Here is a 19314-nt window from a genome sequence, read left to right on the forward strand (position 1 = left end):
ATATTCAAAGGACACCTAACAACACTGAAGAAGTCAAAAGAGCCACAGCAATATGAATGAAATTAGAATGATCCCAACAGTAATGAAAAAAAAAAACTGAGACCACCCAGTTCTACTATTAACACACTTGGTCCCTTTTCATTACTCATTTTATCCTTCTCATAATTCGGTTTTAGTTTCAAAACAGCAAGAGATGCATCTGAAATGTTTAATGAAAAGAAAACACTGATATTTTTGTATGACTGAAATTGCAGTTACTTCTGCACTTACCAACTCATATATCTGGGAACAGACTACAAAGTGTTTGGTTAATGTATTATGCAATACATATGAATGGATATGCTCCCATCCACCTACAACAGTGTGGTTGGTAAAACATACAAACGTAGTACATGCCTATGCATGCAGTGACACTCACACACACATATGTATATCTAACTATATAAATATATGTAGTTAGATACACATATGTGTGTGCATGTATCTGTCTAGGTTTGCAGCAGCAGTAAGCTGACTTCTGGCTGACTGGCAAAGAGGAATGATATAAAACCTAATAGGAGAGGATCTAAAAGCCTAGAAAGTGGGTAACCCACAGTGACCCTCAGCCTTTTGAATAAATACTTGTCACTGTAGGGCTTTTATTACTATGTGAAGTCATGGGTTTTAGTAAAGCTTGAGTGCTCAAAGGGATAGCAGCAATTTTTTACCAAAGTTTGCTTCCGTACCTGTACCTGAAATTATTTACAAAAGAATGTGTAGTCAAATCGGTTAATATTAAAGTCTGCTAGTCAAAGTATAGCGGAGAATATAGGCAACACTGAATTGTTAACTATTATAAGTGTAGAATCTGCTTTTGGTCACCAGGCTATTACCAGTCTTATGAAATGGACTATTACAGTAGAAGGGAAAGAACTCACGGCATTAATGGCTTCAGGAAGTATGATTAGTCTGGTGAAATAAAAATATATTTGCAAACGTAAAACAAAGAGTAAGTGTAATGTTGAAATGGTGTGTGTGTGTGTGTGTGTGTGTGTGTGTGTGTGTGTGTGTGTGTGTGTGTGTGTGTGTGTGTGTGTATATATATATATATACATATACATATATATATATATATATATATATATATATATATATATATATATATATATATATATGGGGGCATGAGGGGGAACAAGAGGAAATACTCTAACACATGTAGAAATACAAACTGTTTTCAGAGTAAAGTTTTGCATCCTCTAGTTCTCTGCCCAGTTTGTTTATGTTGTAAGTATTGGTCCAAATGTTCTGTAATTTAAAGAACTGTGAGTGATAAGATGGAAACACTTCAGTGAGATGTACTGCCAGAAGTACATATCCCCAGCAAAGAGAAAAAAAAAATTAGGGCCAGAATGCAGAAAACCAACTAAGGTCTAGCTGTGGGTGGAAGAGTTTTATAAATCCACTAGTGGGTCCTATCAAAAGAATACTGCTAAAATACTGAGTATAGGAAATGACAGCAAGTGCAAGACTTATGAAAAAAACACTCTGCTTGTTAAAATGATAAAAGAAGTGCATGCTTCATACTTTTGGGCTTTACTCTGTCTTTAGTAAGCTGTTTGCTACTTTGCACCAGTCATTACTTTTTATTTTGTAGTCCATTTGCTTTGGAATCTTAATCTGTAATAACAATATTGCACTGAACTAGCCTTGCCAAGCGTGTGTGTGTGTGTGTGTGTGTGTGTGTGTGTGTGTGTGTGTGTGTGTGTGTGTGTGTGTGTGTGTGTGTGCACTTTCTAATTTTTCTATATTTTCTTGCAAAGAAAGTGTTTCCCAATTTTATTTCCAAATAAAGTTGACCTTAAACTTTCAAAACCTGTCTTCAAGAACTGTTTTTTACCATTTTTATTTTAATTATGAACATGCATGATCTTTGTGTGAAGGTTTCACTCCAGTCAAATGAATAATTCAGCTGCTGAGTATCTGGATACATAAAATAATCTGAATAGTGTAGAATATAATGCAGCTGAAATGTTTAATTTGTTACAAAATAGCTTTATTCACAAAAAATAAAAGTACGGTCTGACTTTATCCATCATAAAATTAAAGTTTGACAGTATTTATAACATAAATATCCCTGAAGATTTCAAACATAATTAAAGCCTTTGTTTCTCAAATTCCATTCACTTCAGGGTTTCCGTGGTGCAACTAGAACATCTATGGTCTCTATATAAGAAACATTAAAGTCCCTTTGCTGCTGAGTTCATGGGTCCGATATGAAGATCACCAGGGATTTCCTTTGGTTAGTTGATCCTCCCAAATGGGACACGTTTAGAGCTGATGCTCTGGTATCCTCTCAGTTGTTAATGAATTCTTCCAGACTTGTCTGGAACATTTATTTTCTTCTCTGTTAGTAGCCCCTCCATTAAATACCCTACTTCATTTTTCACAAGAGCAAGTATTGCTCCTTAAATGAATATGCAGAATACTTAATTCACTTAAGTTTATGTTTATAAAGTCTCTGATTGAATGCCATGCAACAAGAATCACGAGTGGGAAACACCAAGCTATATAAAGTGATTACATTGGTAGTGGGTTAGCTGTAAGACCATCACTACTGTTTTAACTTCAAAAAATGGAAAGCTAAACTAATTGCTCTTTTTGTTCATTCTCCTTAGAGGTTGTCATTTTTATAGGTACTTCTCTGACTAATGATCTGTGAGGATCTTAAGAAGCCTAGCCTTGCACTACAATGATAGTTTTTAGCTTACATTTTTCATATAGATAATACAGAGATAAGCCAAATAAGGATATGTTGAGACATTTACTTGTTTCCCCTAACCATCAGAGACACAGGTGCTAAACCAATGGTGAATTTGTAGTTACCCATCAATTCATCCAATTATATATAAACAGAGTAAGAGAAGTACTTTGCCTTATGTGGACTTGCTCATTTTTCCATGGAAGTAATATTCTCTGCGATATGCACCTATCACTGCAACATGTTCTGTTATGTTGCAAAAGAAAAGTTGCAAGGATGATGGATCATCTTTATTAAAACACACTTTAGCACTTTCGTCAATGGTATAAATTACTTCTTCAAATATTCTGAAGAAACCTTTATACCATTGATGAAAGCACTAAAGTGTGTTTTAATAAAAAGGATCCATCATCCTGCAACTTGTCTTTTGGTTCATTTTTCTGTTTTGGTGTATTCTGAATTTTGCAAAAGAGATTGAGATCCTTTGAGTGAGTGCCATGATACTGTTGGACTTGCAAATGGAATTCCTTTCTATCATATCCACAAAAACAGAATCATAAAGGGGATGTTCTCTTTTTGGTTTTAGTAGTGCCAACCATGACCTGTGAAGTTATATCACAGACTGGACCAAAATAACATGGAACTATAAAAGATTATCTGCATGGCTTTGAATAGCTCATAGCTTTGCCGTATTCTGATCACTGCATATAACAAATACAATCCCAGCTGCCTCCAGTAAATATAAATATAACAAAAGGAAAAATTGCAGAATGGATGCACAAGAATTCATACTATTTATTTGGGCATTATCTGGTGCACACTACAAAGCAAGGCTTCTAAAAGGATATTGATGGAACACAAGACATAATTCTTTATGGCTACAAAGTAAACAGGATAAGGTTATAATTTCAAAGTATTACTGTCAGAATAAGTAATATTCCACATGTCCACAGCCATTGAGGTTTATTTACTGCTTATGAGATGTCAGTGGCCTAAAATCAAAAGCAAGATTCTTATCTCTTTTGAAGTGCTGGAATTATTTATAATAAAATATGTACATACCGACTGTAGAATCTTAGTTAGGAAAAATAAGTCCAATAGTATTTTTTCATAAAATTATCACAATATTTGAAAAAAAGAGGTCTTGGGTAATACTGGTATAACCCTGATATCTATCCACAATTTACAGGATAGACAAATCTTGCCATAACTTTATAATTTTTCAGATTGTACTATGGCCCTATAAGGATCTTTTGGAATGGTAATATTATGTTAATGACAGTGACAGTAAGTGTGCCATATAGTTTTTTTATGACAGTGCCAGTAAGTGTGCCATATATATATATATATATATATATATATATATATATATATATATATATATATATATATATATATATATTTAATTTTATGGCAATTTAATAAAGTTATCAGAAATCATAGGGTGTAAATTTAAGTCTTACTTGATACTGTATAACTCAGTTTTACTACTAAGAATCAAGATAGGACCAGGAAATTATGCGCATGTTTCAATAAGTCATTAAATATTACTGAAATTAGAATTATATTTCCATATTACAGCCCAGCAACATATGCTTTGCTTATCAGCAAATACTGCAAATATTACCATGGCTGCTAAAAACAAAAGCTCGTATGTAAAAAAATAAATAAATAAATAGAAAAAAAAAGAAAATAAATTTATTGGATGATTCAGTCCTGCTTGGCTTTGTTGCAAGGTACAATATTTGTCTGTCCTAGAAATGTATATTTGAAACTGCTTCCATGTATATGTGAAGACTAAAGGTTTGCTACATACACAAAATCATTCAGGTTTGTCATTTGTGTAAATATTTCAGTCTTTTGGAATATTTATGCAAGCATTCAATGCATTTAGGACAGCTCCTTATGCCTTCAAGCCCAGTTACTCTGGTTAAGATTCTTGAACACCTTAAGCTAAGAAAATGTACCTGCTCACTGCATAATGCAAGTGTAGGAAATATGATGGCTAATCCTTAATTATGAGCGTTTTTCAGGCCAGTTCCTTTCGTACTGCTGTCCTCACTACATGAAGTAGTGCATGCAAGGCATAGCTCTCAACATCTCAGGTCAAGTATCGGGACAAAGCGAAATAACATATGGACAAGAAGACCCAAAACCATGCACATATTTTACATATTATTCCATAAGCACAGAAAGCTGATAGAATAATATGCTTACAAAGTTTCTAAAGTAGCAGGTTTTGAATTAGCATACATTTTCTGTTGGATGTGAAGTCTGAAACCCAACCTCATTGTTTATTAGATACAATCCTCTTTGATTTGCCAGAAAATTCTAAACCTGATGAACAATGGACCAAAAATATAAGACAACACCAGGGGCATTCTGTGAATGCAGGGTTATTTGAGCACTATGGTCCACAATTCAGTTCAATCTGTGGAGCGGTAGCAGCAGTTGCAATTCATGAAACCATTTGCTTTCATCTTAGTTTGCAATTTTTGATGACAGATGTGGTAATCATTATAGCATTGTAAACCCTCACATTATGGCAAAGATTGTGACCCTACAAATAACACATGCATGCTTAGGTCTATATTATAAGCATAAAAGTACTTTTGTGCGAATGTGAAAAGAACGACACAAATACATTGAAATGCATTTGAGCATTTCGATGTATTTGTCATAGGGCAAGGAGGTAGTTGACCAATCATCCAGAGTTGCCCTTTCTGTTGCTATAGTGCAATCTCAGAGTTGGTATATTTAGTTAGGGGGGTGTGTGGGAGTGGGGGGTGTAGCCCCCCCCCCACTTATTTATGCTTTTAAATTAGGTTTTTTTGTGAACAGCTGCGTGAATTTTTTTCCTTAGGAAAAAATTTGATTTCGCAGCCGATCGTGATTTCCAGCTTTTGTGCATTATGTGTCAACTTTTATGTAGTCGTACATATGCACTTTCACTGGAATAATATAGACCCGCATGCTCATAGTTTCATGGCTAAGAACTGGGCTAGCTGCTTTTTCAGGCCATTTTAAGCTTAGCCTATTTCCCTTCTAAAGGTGAAAATCAAACCCTGTACCTTGTGTCTGTGAGGCAAACGCCTTAACCATTATGCAACCTCCAACCCCTGCTGATGCTGTAGCATCAGGACCCATAATTCAACCTCAGTTATAGCTTAACATTGAGTGAATGGACTTCCTAGCTTTCCTTTTCAATTATGCTTAGAGTGATAGGAGTCCCAGAAATAAATGCCAGCATTACTGCAAAAAATTGTGTTACCCTTGCCTACTCTAACTGCTTACTGGCAGTGATTGGAGTCCTTTAGTTGCTACCAGTCCATCCAGATAACAGGCAGAGTCCACTGTATATCCTATTTCATTGTCCACAATGACTGGGTTCCTGCTTGCTTCCTAATCTTTTTTTATGAGGTCTGAATGAGTTTCACTTTGTGTCCCAGAAGCCCTCTTCTGGATCCAAGTTTGGATCACATGAGACACTTGCTGATTGTCCTATATTGCCCCATTAGTTCTTCAGCTATTTTCATATGATTTTTTCATCCAAGTCCTTTTCCTACAGATACTTTTTTTTTCAGATTGACAAATATTGGCAACCTGCCTTCCTTCTTCTTGATGGACATTAGTGAGAAGTGTCCACTTAAAATCCTTGCCCATTCATTGGGTCCTTTGTATGTTTGACCTAACCAAACTGATTTATCTTTTTATTTATCCAACTTCTTTCTATATTCACTATCAGTTAAGTTTTGGCATTTTTTTTCCTGAAAGGTCTTCCTCTTAGGACTGGAGATGGAACTCTGATTGCACCCACTGTGATGTCATACATCAAAAGCATAAGCACACTTCTTCCACCCTGCTATTTTTTCACATGATCAAGCTTTCAGCTTTTGACATCCCTCATAACAAGATGCTGCATTCTGGTAAATAATAATTCTGAATTTGTAAAGAATAGCAGAAGAAGGCTCCTAAAAGTAATGGTGGGAAGATCTCACTTAATGCCCTAAGGATTAGCCACGGTTTTGCTATCTGTGACGTAGTTTGGATAAGGAGCTGAGGCTTAGTTCTCCTTGGGGGTAAGTATGCACAGTCCTTGGCCTCTTGGGCTTCTCAGAAGAATGAATTAACTATTATTATGGATTTGATCACTGGTTCCATATGCAGACCTTCGCAAATATCATGTCCTACATAACATATACTAAACAAACTAAAATCAATATACAGTAAGCATCGATGTCCATGGAACACAGTTCCCATGCATAAGTCAAGCCCTTTGCAGCACCATTCACTTCCTTATTTAAATGTACTACCTAAATAGTCACATGTCTGTGGACTAAGTACAAGCAACACAAAACACAGAACATTTCCAGCTCTTCTTTGCAAGCATTCTGCTGCTGAAGTTAAAGTATGCAGACCATACCTGAAGTTTAAGAACTAAAAAGACAAAACAAGGTTTCAGGTCCTGCACACCCCGTCCCTCTAGGCCCATGCTGCAAAACAAGAAACAGAGACACTAAAGATCTACAGTATAAGAACTGCAGGTAAAAAGTGGGTGCCACTATTTATGGACTTTGGTTTTCTGGTTTAATGTTTAGAGACTCAGAAACATGCTCCTATAGTGTTCATTCTCATTTTCCATATCAACACAGAATTGGACCTTAGACAGGCTTACTTCCAGATTCTATTATGGGGGTGGAGATGGGGTGCATCCCAGAGTATTTATGCCATTTGTCTCACATTTGCACAGCTCAGCTCTGGTTCTGCATAGCCTGGTCATGAACAGTGATTCTCTCAGTTATCCAGCTTTGGAAAGGGGGAATTTAGGGGTATACTAACCATGAAAGATATCACCATCCTTGACTTCTTATACCTTTGCCGAACTGGTTCTGCAAATATCAGGTTAAAGGAAAATAAACTTTCAGCAACAGATAAAGAAGAGACATTGGCATGATTTAATCATAGTGCAACATATCCATCACCTCTGGAACAAATTTCCAATCCATGCTAAAAAGACTAATTCTCACCACCTTCAAGGTAAACCTCAGTGACATGATGAGCATCCTTAAATTATTCCTTGTTCTATTTTGCATTCCCCTTCTTGAGGCTGGAGAAAAGCTTTGAATGTGGGTTATTGGCTTGGTATACATACTGACTTCTTGCTTCTTACTATGCACCTTAGGCTTCATCTATTAGAGATTTTCCTAAGTCTAACTGGATTGTTTGACCCTGGCAGACATGAAACTGCATGGTAAGCATATGCCAGGGTCCAAACCACATTTGCAAAAAAAAAAAAAAAAAAAAAAAAAAGGTTGTTTGGCTCTTAGCAGGAGGTTAAATGTCAGGTGCAGGATATTACCTTTAATAATAATGCCAAATGTAGACTTATCTTCATTACATAAGAAATGGTGTATGTATGTAGTTATGCATGGGCCCTGCTCAGTCTGTCATCTCATGCATATTGTTTGAACATGTTGGTCGTGATAGTGTCCTATTTTTGGACCTATCAGGGGACACTTTCCTCAGTCTCCAGTTCATTCTCAATGTTTGTTTCTTGGGGAAGTTATCCATTCTGAGACAGATAAAATTTCAGAGTATCTGAGTTTAAGCTCCTGAATGGGTGACCTCTTCTTTAGTGAGACCATGTGAGGTTTGAGTCCTTGCTGGTGCCATACCCAAGATTGATTCTAGGGTCTCTCATTATGAGGTTCCCTGGTCATACTTCCTGTGGAGCCAGACTTTATTGATATTATTATGGAAGTTGAGACACACCTACACTCATTCTACATAATGTCATCATAGAAACATGTAGACACTCACACTGTCTCTGTCACTGTAGCTTGCAGAAGGTCTGTGATTCCTTGTATCAACCCCCCAGGGCAAACTAAAATGATGGAATGTCTAAATGTCCCCAGGTTATTTTGATACATTATTAGTGAACCTGTGGCATTCTTAGACAACATGTTAAATTCTTTCACTCCAGGCAGGGATGATGACTTGTGTGTGTGTGTGTGTGTGTGTGTGTGTGTGTGTGTGTGTGTGTGTGTGTGTGTGTGTGTGTGTGTGTGTGTGAGGTGGGGGCATGGCAAACATTATGTTCCTCTGCTTCAGTGGGGTATAAAGCCTCCAGCTTTGAATTTTACCTGTCCAGGTACTAATCCCTCCTGTTGGAGACCATACTGGCAGAGTTTAAGGCTGTCTTTTGTATTTGGAATAAAAGAATATTCTATTCTGCCTTGGCATTCTTCATTAGTGTGTTAATGCTACCCCTTTGGCTACCCTTCTACACCTGGGGATGTTGCATTTGGTTAAGACAGAGGCCATTTCCATGTAGCTGCTGCAGATAGGTGGTTGAGGTTGCACAACCCCTAGAATATGATTTAGGCAGCCTTCTTAATATTGTTTCCTTTGTCCTGATTAGGTATTTTGGGTAAGAGTTGCAGTCACTTCTCATTACCTTCATAGATAGTAGATGGGGCCTTCCTCATAGGGGTGATGGCCACCTTGCTGTCTGTGCTCTTGCTCTTTGAAGTGGAGGAACAGACTTTTAATATTCCAATCTACAAGGTCAAGCACTGTCTGCTTGCTACTTCCTCAACACAGGGAGTATACTTCTACAGGCTTTATTACAGTCAGTTTCTCCATGGTCTGGGATCTTCTTCTTACTTAAATGTGGCACATCACCCCCACTGGGAGAGGCAACCATTTAAAGACTAGGAGATACTTTACTTTATTACTTTTATTGGTTGTTCCCCTCTTGCTTGTTTCTTCCACTTAGTTCACCTCAGTGGATTGCTACCATGGCAGAACCATGAAGCTGACCCAAATTTGATAAAATGCTTGGCAGTTTAGATTGATTCCTTTCTTGGAGAAGCATGGTATCTCTCCATCAACTAATACAATCATGGCCTTTTAGACTTGTCCTCTTCAGAAGGGTTTTTCCATCCTGTACTGGGACATTTACAACTGTTCCTTTCTCCATGTGGGGGTTTTGGGAGAATCCACTCAGAAATTCTCCCTAATTCCACTTCAGGGAAGGGCCCTTATCTTATAGCCCTCTAAGTTTCTATTTGGATATTTCCACTGTTTTCTGAGAAAGTGTTTAAGGTCCTTTCATCCTAATGCCTTCCCAATTGTTGGCCAATGGTGTTGAAGCCCAGAAGCAGAAGATCCCTCTCTTTGTATCCTATTTGGGGTAATGGCAAAGAGTTGACCTACCTTGAATTCTAGGGCCAGAGAAAAGTTTTCCCAGTGGGATCCCTGTAGCAATTTCTATAGTGGCAATCTAATAGGATGACTATTCAGATATCCACCCAGTGGTGGTTGAAACAAGTTTTGCTGATGTTTCCTATAGCCAATTAGATTGTTATTAACTGGTACTTTGTCGGATAGTCTGGGTGCTGCCCCTTTTACTAGCAACTCTTTTCCTCCAAGCAAAAGCCTTGGGTTTGCAGGTTGGTGTTCCACTGCAAATTTCATTTAGAATGAGGTACTGTGATGAGAATCTCTCTCTTTCTGTCTTTATGGTCCAAACCTCAGGTCAATCATTGGGGAGGAGTGACCTTTGAGACCATTTTAAGACTGGACATCAGAAGATGGGATTCCCAAAGGCAGGTCCTATTTATGTCCTGGGACTTCACGGCTCCTACAGATTTCTGGGTTTCAAGTCTGAAGAATGAATTGTTGTTGTGAGAGTAACAGGTTTCTCAGTCCATATCCCTTATTGGTGTTTAGGGATGGAGTTCTTATCCCTATAGCCCCACTAATAACCAAGAATATACATGCACTTTTCTTTCATATGAGTGTCCTGGAACACTCATGAAGATTGGCCTGCATTCTCACTCACAACTCATGCCCTTTTCAGCAGATCAGTGAAGAGGCCTCTGTCTTACAGCTCCAATATTTTGTGTCTGCTGTTTAGTCTTGATCTCAGATTCCTGTCTGTATGCAGTATAAAATTCTTCCCACATCTGTGTTTGTGTTCTGTGGATACCCTGCTTTCTACCAATTTAATAAAAATGTATTGCTTGTGTATATTAAATTATCTGTTTATATTTCATTCATCCTTACCTTTGTGATGGAAAAGGGTCTGAGAAGGATCAGTTTGCTTATGCAGCTAACAAGAAGTTAAACATTAAAACCTTTGATTGCATCTGGCTGCATGGCTAAAGCTCCCTTTTCACCTGGATCCCATTAGCTTAGGTCAAAATAGTGAAGTAAAGGAGGAGCCAGGATATGCTGGAGCCCCTTCTACCTCATGTGCGCGCGCGCGCATGTGTGTGTGTGTGTGTGTGTGTGTGTGTGTGTGTGTGTGTGTGTGTGTGTGTGTGTGTGTGTGTGTGCAACTGTTTGTGTGTGTCTGACAGGTTCAGGAAAGCTACAACTGAAACAACTTTTACATATTTTAAGGAAGTGAGCCTTATTTCATCTATGTCTCAGAATTAAAAAAAACTATTGAATTTTGATGCCAAAATTTCAACATTCTGTGGTAATAATTTCTACCCATCAAATTGTGGTGACTGAAGTATACCAATACAGAGGGCATTAGGAAACAAACTCCCCCAACCAGACAATGTTTTTTTTCAAGTTATTTGTGATTCTTTTCGTAGTTTTAATTTCATAATTCTGTGTTCCAGAACTCCGAGTACAGAAACTCTACTCCATAGCTAGATGGCATAAGATACATTAAAGTAAGTTCCCATCTGAATGAGATGTCGTATACAAATTCCCTCAAAGCTGATCTCTATACTCAGTCTAGTACAAACTCCTGAGAGGTGATCACTGCCTGGTTTACAAGGCATCCTTGGAACCAACTCTGATGAATCTTTTGCACATCTGTAAAACAAACAAAATCAGAAGTACTAAATCCAAATTCCTACATTTTGATTGTGATATAAATAGGACATGTTGCTGAGGCAGATATGCATCTCAGAGAATTCCCATTCTCTGGAATAGGCTCCCAAACTTGTCAAACAAAGTCCCTCCATAACTCTATTTAAGCATAACCCCTGGTCTGGTGCCATTGACTCTGATGAACAGAAGCAGCCAGTAAATCATGACATAACTAAAACTCACTCCCTATATAATGCCTAAACCATAAAACTTGTGGGTCCCATTTGAGTTTCATGGCTAGGCTTATAAAGGCCCTAGTGGTCATTAGCCTACTATACACCTATGAACCCTTGCATGTCATACCCATGAGTATGCCACACAGGTTCATCTGTTAGCACATTGCTTCATTTGGTAGCCTGTTGCTTTTTTTATAGAACCGTTAAGCATTTAATTACAAAACATGTTTGATGAAGACATTTCATTTCCTGATTTACTTATTAGTTTCTTGTTTGTTGTGTATTTGTTTATCATGTGTTTACTTTGGCAGTACAAACTCACACCGCTACATAAACAATGTGATGAGTAATACTGATTTCACTCCAGGAGCAGCCTAGACATTTAGGTATGTATGAGGGATAGAAGCTGGGTCAGCTTATGATGTAGGAATAAGCAAGTGTTTCTTCTTTTTCAGGCATACTGAATTCACCTAGGCTTGTAGCACCACCATATGACATTTAAAAGGCTATTAGTATCATATGCAGGAAAGAACAGATATAACTACACAGCTTTTATGTTTTTCATATGGGTCATTACCTCCTGGAATTCGGATATAATAAATGGAATTACTGAGTATTTTCGTTGTTGCTTAGTTAAAATCTACAGTTGTAGCAATGTTTGTGTAGGTGGCAATCACTATTATACTGGCTTAGGGGCTTTAATTTCTGGCTTGGCATCAAACTGATTCTATGCAAGGTTTTAAGAAGAAAAGGACAGTCTGTATAAGAATCCATGATTTGTTATATCATATACTTTTGTGATGTGCTCTGTCATGCTGTTTCAGTCTTCCAGCCATTTTCTTGTAGGTTTCGATTGCCATTGAGCAATATTATAATTTTACCATTTCAAAAAATGGTTACATTATAGACCTACCTGCCTGTATAAGATAAAGCTATCTAACATCTTGAGCTCTAACACTTGCTATTCGCAAGGTACACCTGCATTAAAGCTAGTCTTTTTTTCTCTGACACTGTATATGGCTGTGAATGAATCCCATATTTGCATCCTTGCATGGAAGAATACGGAAAGGCTTACATTACATCCCAGTATGTATGTACACTGCAATCATCTGGGTTATATATCTAAGGATTCTGTTGCATTAGTACTAATAACCAATCAGAAAATTGAGTTATTCTTATGAATGCCTGAGAATGCAGCACATAAGATGTAGATGTTACTAGACAAAGAACTGGGGAATTTCCATGAGTGCTTTACAAATCTCACAGTCTGTAAATATAGTACCTCAAGTCTTTATTGCAAACATGCTGTAAACCTAGAGAGACCAACCTGTCAATAAAAAAAATTGTAATAAATATATAATTGCATGCATATATAATAAGCACAGTAAAGTATAAAAGCATAAAACAGCTAACAATACTCAAATTAGGAATATCTGTAATACTCCTGAATATATACTCTGTCTGTAAACTATGCTGTCAAGGTCCTAGGGCAGATGTCAAAACCTAAAAGATATGAATAAAACATTTACTTCTAGTAACAAAACCATTCAAGAATCACAAAGGTTTGTTGCCTTCTGGTTAAGAAACAGAATAAAAAGAATGTGTATGAGTAATGATTTTTGTCACTGTCCAATTAAAACCTACACAGACACCCACAGACATTTGATGACCTTTATTGTAATGAATAATAAAATAGTAAACATGAAAACTTTATTGAAACAATCAAATTCAACTCATTGCAACAGAATAACATAAATAAACATAAGGGCAGTGTACCCGCTCAGCCTTGGATAAGCAGCATCTCCCACTTGCTCACTTATCATTGTAATAACAAGGCAGCGTCCCTGCTCACCTTAGCATATCATCAATCCAGTCCTTCTACACCAAGTCTTCCACCTGCAAAAATTTCACCACCTCCAATTCCAATTATCCTCCTGAGGGGAACAAAAGAGGGGCAAGCCTGTCCATCTTCTCCGCCCCACCAACCATCACCAAAACAGGATGGGCTGGGAGGGCAACAAGAGCACACCAAATGTGCCTCTCAACACTAAATCCCACCTCAAAAGCCCTTAAGACCCACACAGAAAACCTACCTCACTTCCTCCCTCACCTTCCCACTTGCTTAACACTTTCCTATCTGCTCCCTACTCACACACTTAACCTATCTTACCTACCTCCCTACATCCTAACTTCTACCGCTACCCACCCCACACTAAAGCTGTCCCGTGACAACTTCGTCTGTTCCCAAACTTCATTTGTCACGGTCCAATTAAAATTACACAGACACCCACAGACTTCTGATGGCCTTTATTGTAATGAATAATAAAATAGTAAACATGAAAACTTTATTGAAACAATCAAATTCAACTCATTGCAACAAAATAACATAAATAAACATAAGGGCAGTGTACCTGCTAACCCTTCGATAAGCAGTCTCCCCCACTTGCTCACTTATCATTGTAATAGCAAGCCAGAGTCTCTGCTCAACTTAGTATATCACAAATCCAATCCTTCCACTCCAAGTCTTCCACTATTAAAAATTTCACCACCTCCAATTCCAATTATCCTCCTGAGAAGAAACAAAAGAGGGGCAAGCCTGTCCCTCTTCTCCACCCACAAGCCTGAAAGGGCTGTTCCCCCTCGCACAATACCCCCTTTTACTAGATCCTCCACCATTAACCCCAAATTAAGGTTAAACAAATCCAGACTAAATTCACTGAGATGAACCCCCTCTGTCCTATATCACGTGATCCCTGTCCTCAAACTCCACATGCCGTATAGTACGCACCCCGACTTTTTTCAAATATTTCGCCAACGTAAAGTTAACATACTTCTGAGCTCTCTCCACCACAGAAAATGTTTTGCCTCCCTCCAACACAACCTGGGAATAGTCTCAGACCAAAGCAAAACCACTGATGGATAAAGCCTTCTTAATGCTAAGACATTCTCGCAAATGTGATAAACCAACTGCCTTTTCAGAATTCTACCCAAATAATTCCCCTGTAAATGAATCACCAAAATATGTGGCAATCCCCACTGACTCTGCAACATGGTAAATACCTGTAATATCCGGCTCCACATCAACCCTCTAACACCATACCAAGTGACCTTCAGTCCAAACCGCTCCAAACCCAAATCCATTCCATTGCATCTAATCGCCGCATGCCTAGCCACCCAATACATGAAAGAATGACCCAAGATGATGACTCTTCTTTCACCTAAGAGAAAAAAAAAATAAACAGAAACTTCTCACCAAACTACTTAATATAAGACAAAAAGGCATTGCAAGACCACCGCCCCATCCTCTTGATAACGTCAATCGAATTTCTTTCCTTACTAAATCTGATGCCCTACCCATCCTGAAAGAATGGGAAGAAAACGTATCCCCTCTAGACCAACACTATTAAGAGCCCTTCTCATAATCAAGTTCAATTGCTCACCTGTCAACACCCTGGCACCTTCTGATTTGAATACTATCCCTTGAGCTCTACTTCCTTTAGCCACTGACAATCTCTTTCCCCACACCACAGGACATCTCCAACTTGACTCAACCTCTTCCAAGACTATCGGCATCCCCTTCCCTTCTTGATCCATCTTCAAAGACCTCTGCCTAATGTGCACCACCCCAGGCAATATAACCACATCATCCCACATCAAGAAAACCAACAACTCAGACACAGGAAACGCCCCACAATGCATCCACACACTTACCGTACTCCACACCACATAATCATCCAAACATCCACATACTCTACCTAAGCCCCTTAGCAACATTCTTAAAATCCCCTTAGTCACAGGCCATTTCCTATCTGTAGCAGGACCTTCAACTCTACCCCACTCTTTCAATACTCGCCCCACCAACCATGACCTAGCCCAGTCCTCTAATCTGGCCAACTGGGCAAATGCCCCAATAGCTGCTGATGCCACCCTCACTGTTCGAACTGCCTTACCCTGCTTCAGCAAACTGGCTAAATAATGCAACAACAAACTGTTCAACTGCTCACACTCTTGATCCAGTAATTGCCTCACAAAAGTGTCAAAAATCACACAATGCCCTACCATAAAGTCTCCTTGTAGATACCACCTATGACTGTTGCACCAACCTGCTGATTATTACTGGCCAATCTGCCAAATTTCATCTAAATGACTGAGGGAAGCGATGCTGCTGTTGGAGCCACCTGGGAAATCTGCAAAGCTGAAAATGAGACAAACTGTCAGCTATCTCATTCTTAACCACAGCCACATGTAACCCTGCAAATGAAAAGTTAATCAATAAACATTGTAACACAAGTTTATGAAGAACCAATAAGAAACGAGGGGATTTAGCTATCTTAACCTGTAACACTCTCACCACTGCAATATTTTCTGAATTAAACACCACCCTCCTCCCCTCAAATGTTCCTTCCATACCATCAAAACCACCCAAATTAGCATTAGCTCCAAAAAGGCAATATCCTGCTTCCAATCTTCGGACCAATGAGCAGGCCATGGCACCAAAAATCATTGCCCTGCAAAGTAAGCTCCCATGCGCAAACCCCTGGCTGCATCTGTAAACAATTGCAGATCCCCTTTGTCCAACTCAATCCAACTGCCAAAATGAGATCCCATTAAATTGATGTAAAAACTTCGTCCACAAAGGTAAATCCTCCAGAGCTAACTTACTGAGCCTTACTCCGTGGTGCTTACTTTCCCCCCCTTTTAAGAGAAAAGCCACTGACTGGCAAAACATATGTCCCAGATGTACTGCCTGCAAGCAAAGTTCATCAAGCCCAGCACTTCCACCACATCCCTCGCATGAACCTTACTCTTGGACCTCACCCAGGTGACTTTCTCCTGCAGCCGGACCACCTTATCCTCGGGGAAATGAAATAAACCCTGTCTTGCATCCACTGTCAAACTCAAAAAATCCAACACCTTTGCCAGGCCTTCCAACTTATGCTTAGCCAGTGGTACTTACAAGGCCTCCCATATCCGAACAAACTCCTGCATTGCCACCGGGGCCCCTTTTCTTCCTTCACCCACCAACAAAAAGTCATCTAGACAGTGAAATACTTGCTGCCCATCTACCCTACACTACCATATCCAATGCACAATACATAGGCATGGCAGTGTCAAAATAAAAACTATTGTCCATCACCATGCCTAATAATAGCCAATCCTCCACCTACACTGGCAACAGGCAAAAAAATGACTCAATATCTACCTTAACCAGCCAGGGATCCTCAAACTCCTAATGATGCAGACTGCATCATCTAAGGATGCATACATTACTTTAACCTCTTCCTCAGGGATGAAGTCATTAACAGACTTTCCTTCAGGGTATGACAAATGATGAATTAAGTGAAACTCACCCAGATTTTTCAAGAGAACCAATCCTAGTGGTAACGCTTTAAATTCAGGAAAAGGTGGCCAGTCAAAAGGGTCCGACAATCTCCCCACCTGACACTCCTTCTCAATCAAAGCTCGCAAAACATCCTCCCTCCCTGTCACAGGCCTCAAGTTTTTCCCAACCTTACCATCACCCACCAAAGTAGACTTAATTGAAAACCCCTTAGAAAAACCCTCAATCAATTCCCCAGCCACAGCTGGCAGTGGATAATTTGCCAGCAACCCCTTCAAGACCTGAACCTTAATAGGTGAATGGGTCCCCTGGGTGACCCCTAACTCCCCAAAAGGACCTCCCCTTTGGCCCTGAAAATTAACACGGCCATGTACTCCCTGCAACACCAAGCGAGGACCACCTCAGCATCTTGGGACCGTGACATAAGATGCCTGCCCACCAAACTGACCACCACCCCCCACAACAATGTGTGGCTGCATGCGCCCCCATGCACTTAGAACAAGCATGGAAAAATCTGCAGCCTACCCATGAACACCTTCCTGCGTTAAAGGCCCAACATACCCTTGCACCCCCTTCCGCTGGCTGAGTCACCCTGTTACTTGGTCCAAAAGCATCCATCATGGTAGAAAGACAAATATCCGGGTGTCTGGGTGTTCCCAATGCATGGATTTGTCAATGGCCTTTCAATTACAAAACTTCTGGTTGTACTAAAACCATGTGTTCCCTGGCCATAATCTCTGTACCTCCTGTATAGTTAAAAAATAAGCCAAGAGTGGAAGAGCCAATGAATTTTCCCTCTCCAAACACACTGCCATTTAGTATATAAATACCAAGACCCTATTATCCCATGTCCTAGGCCAAAACCTACCTACCCACTTGTGACCTATAGCCACCAACGCTACCAGCAGGTCCTTCCCATTAGCTGACTCTGCTTCCATCAAACGCTGAACCCCATCCACATCAGTCAACTCCGGGTGTCTGGGTGTTCCCAATGCATGGATTTGTCAATGGCCTTTCAATTACAAAACTTCTGGTCGTACTAAAACCATGTGTTCCCTGGCCATAATCTCTGTGCCTCCTGTATAGTTAAAAAATAAGCCAAGAGTGGAAGAGCCAATGAATTTTCCCTCTCCAAACACACTGCCATTTAGTATATAAATACCAAGACCCTATTATCCCATGTCCTAGGCCAAAACCTACCCACCCGCTTGTGACCTATAGCCACCAATGCTACCAGCAGGTCCTTCCCATTAGCTGACTCTGCTTCCATCAAACGCTGAACCCCATCCACATCAGTCAACTCAAAAATATCAATAAATTCTCCTTTCCAGATCTTATACTTTACTACCAGTGATATGTGCAGGATCAGTAGAATTGGTGCTTCCTCCTGCCATAGCGCCTGCATCACCAACCAGTCCCCTGGCCGTGACCCAAACTCTGACCCTACCACATCTAGGCCAGGCCCCAAATCCTCCTCTTACAATGAAAGGGTATTATCAAAACCCAATTCACAATCAGGTAGAGCCTCCAAGCCCCTACCCAATGTAGTGCCTTGTCCACCCTCACTCAACCCTGAATCCCTCCCTGCCACTGCACCTACCGCCGCTACCCCCACCAAGCCTGGTGAGTCATTACCTGTCGAAGATGAAGGAACTGCCACCGGCGTCTCGAAATCCATTGCTGTCTGTCTGGCTCTCTTAGCTCTCGATGTCCGAGTTCTGGACCCAGTCTGCCACTTCCTTTGAGTATTCGGACCCTGGGTACTGGCTGTTGGAACTTCATTAGGGATCTCATTAACAGATCTTCCGCTTGTGCCACAATGCTGGTCCACTTCTGTCTCAATGCTTCTGCCATGATCACCACTCACCCTAGAGAAAATAAATAAACACAGTTAGTGCAGAAAATAAATAATTATTTATTAAAGCCAACCAAAACATAAGTTCAAATCTATGAGTATTAAGCCAAAACACTAAATACCCACCCCCCCAAGTAAATCTGGTAACAGAAGCCAAGTTAGCATACCTGCATAGAGACACACCCAGGACCCTATACACTGAAATCAGAGCAATGTACCAGTACACCATCTGTTCTGACAATCCCTTTCACAAAATACTCTGTCCTACCAAGTCTTGAACCCAGTGCCATGCACCCATCACCATAATAATATA

At 39.6% G+C, this 19314-nt stretch overlaps 1 protein-coding gene across 2 annotated transcripts in view; it reads left to right on the forward strand.

Moving 5' to 3' along the window:
• The window catches only part of PTH1R (parathyroid hormone 1 receptor), a 1409870-nt gene that overhangs the window by 55402 nt on the left and 1335154 nt on the right, over positions 1-19314 (forward strand). The window lies entirely within an intron of this gene.

Source organism: Protopterus annectens, chromosome 3.part0 (genome assembly GCF_019279795.1).
Source record: "Protopterus annectens isolate FY-2018-M chromosome 3.part0, PAN1.0, whole genome shotgun sequence".
Lineage (NCBI taxonomy): Eukaryota > Metazoa > Chordata > Ceratodontiformes > Protopteridae > Protopterus > Protopterus annectens.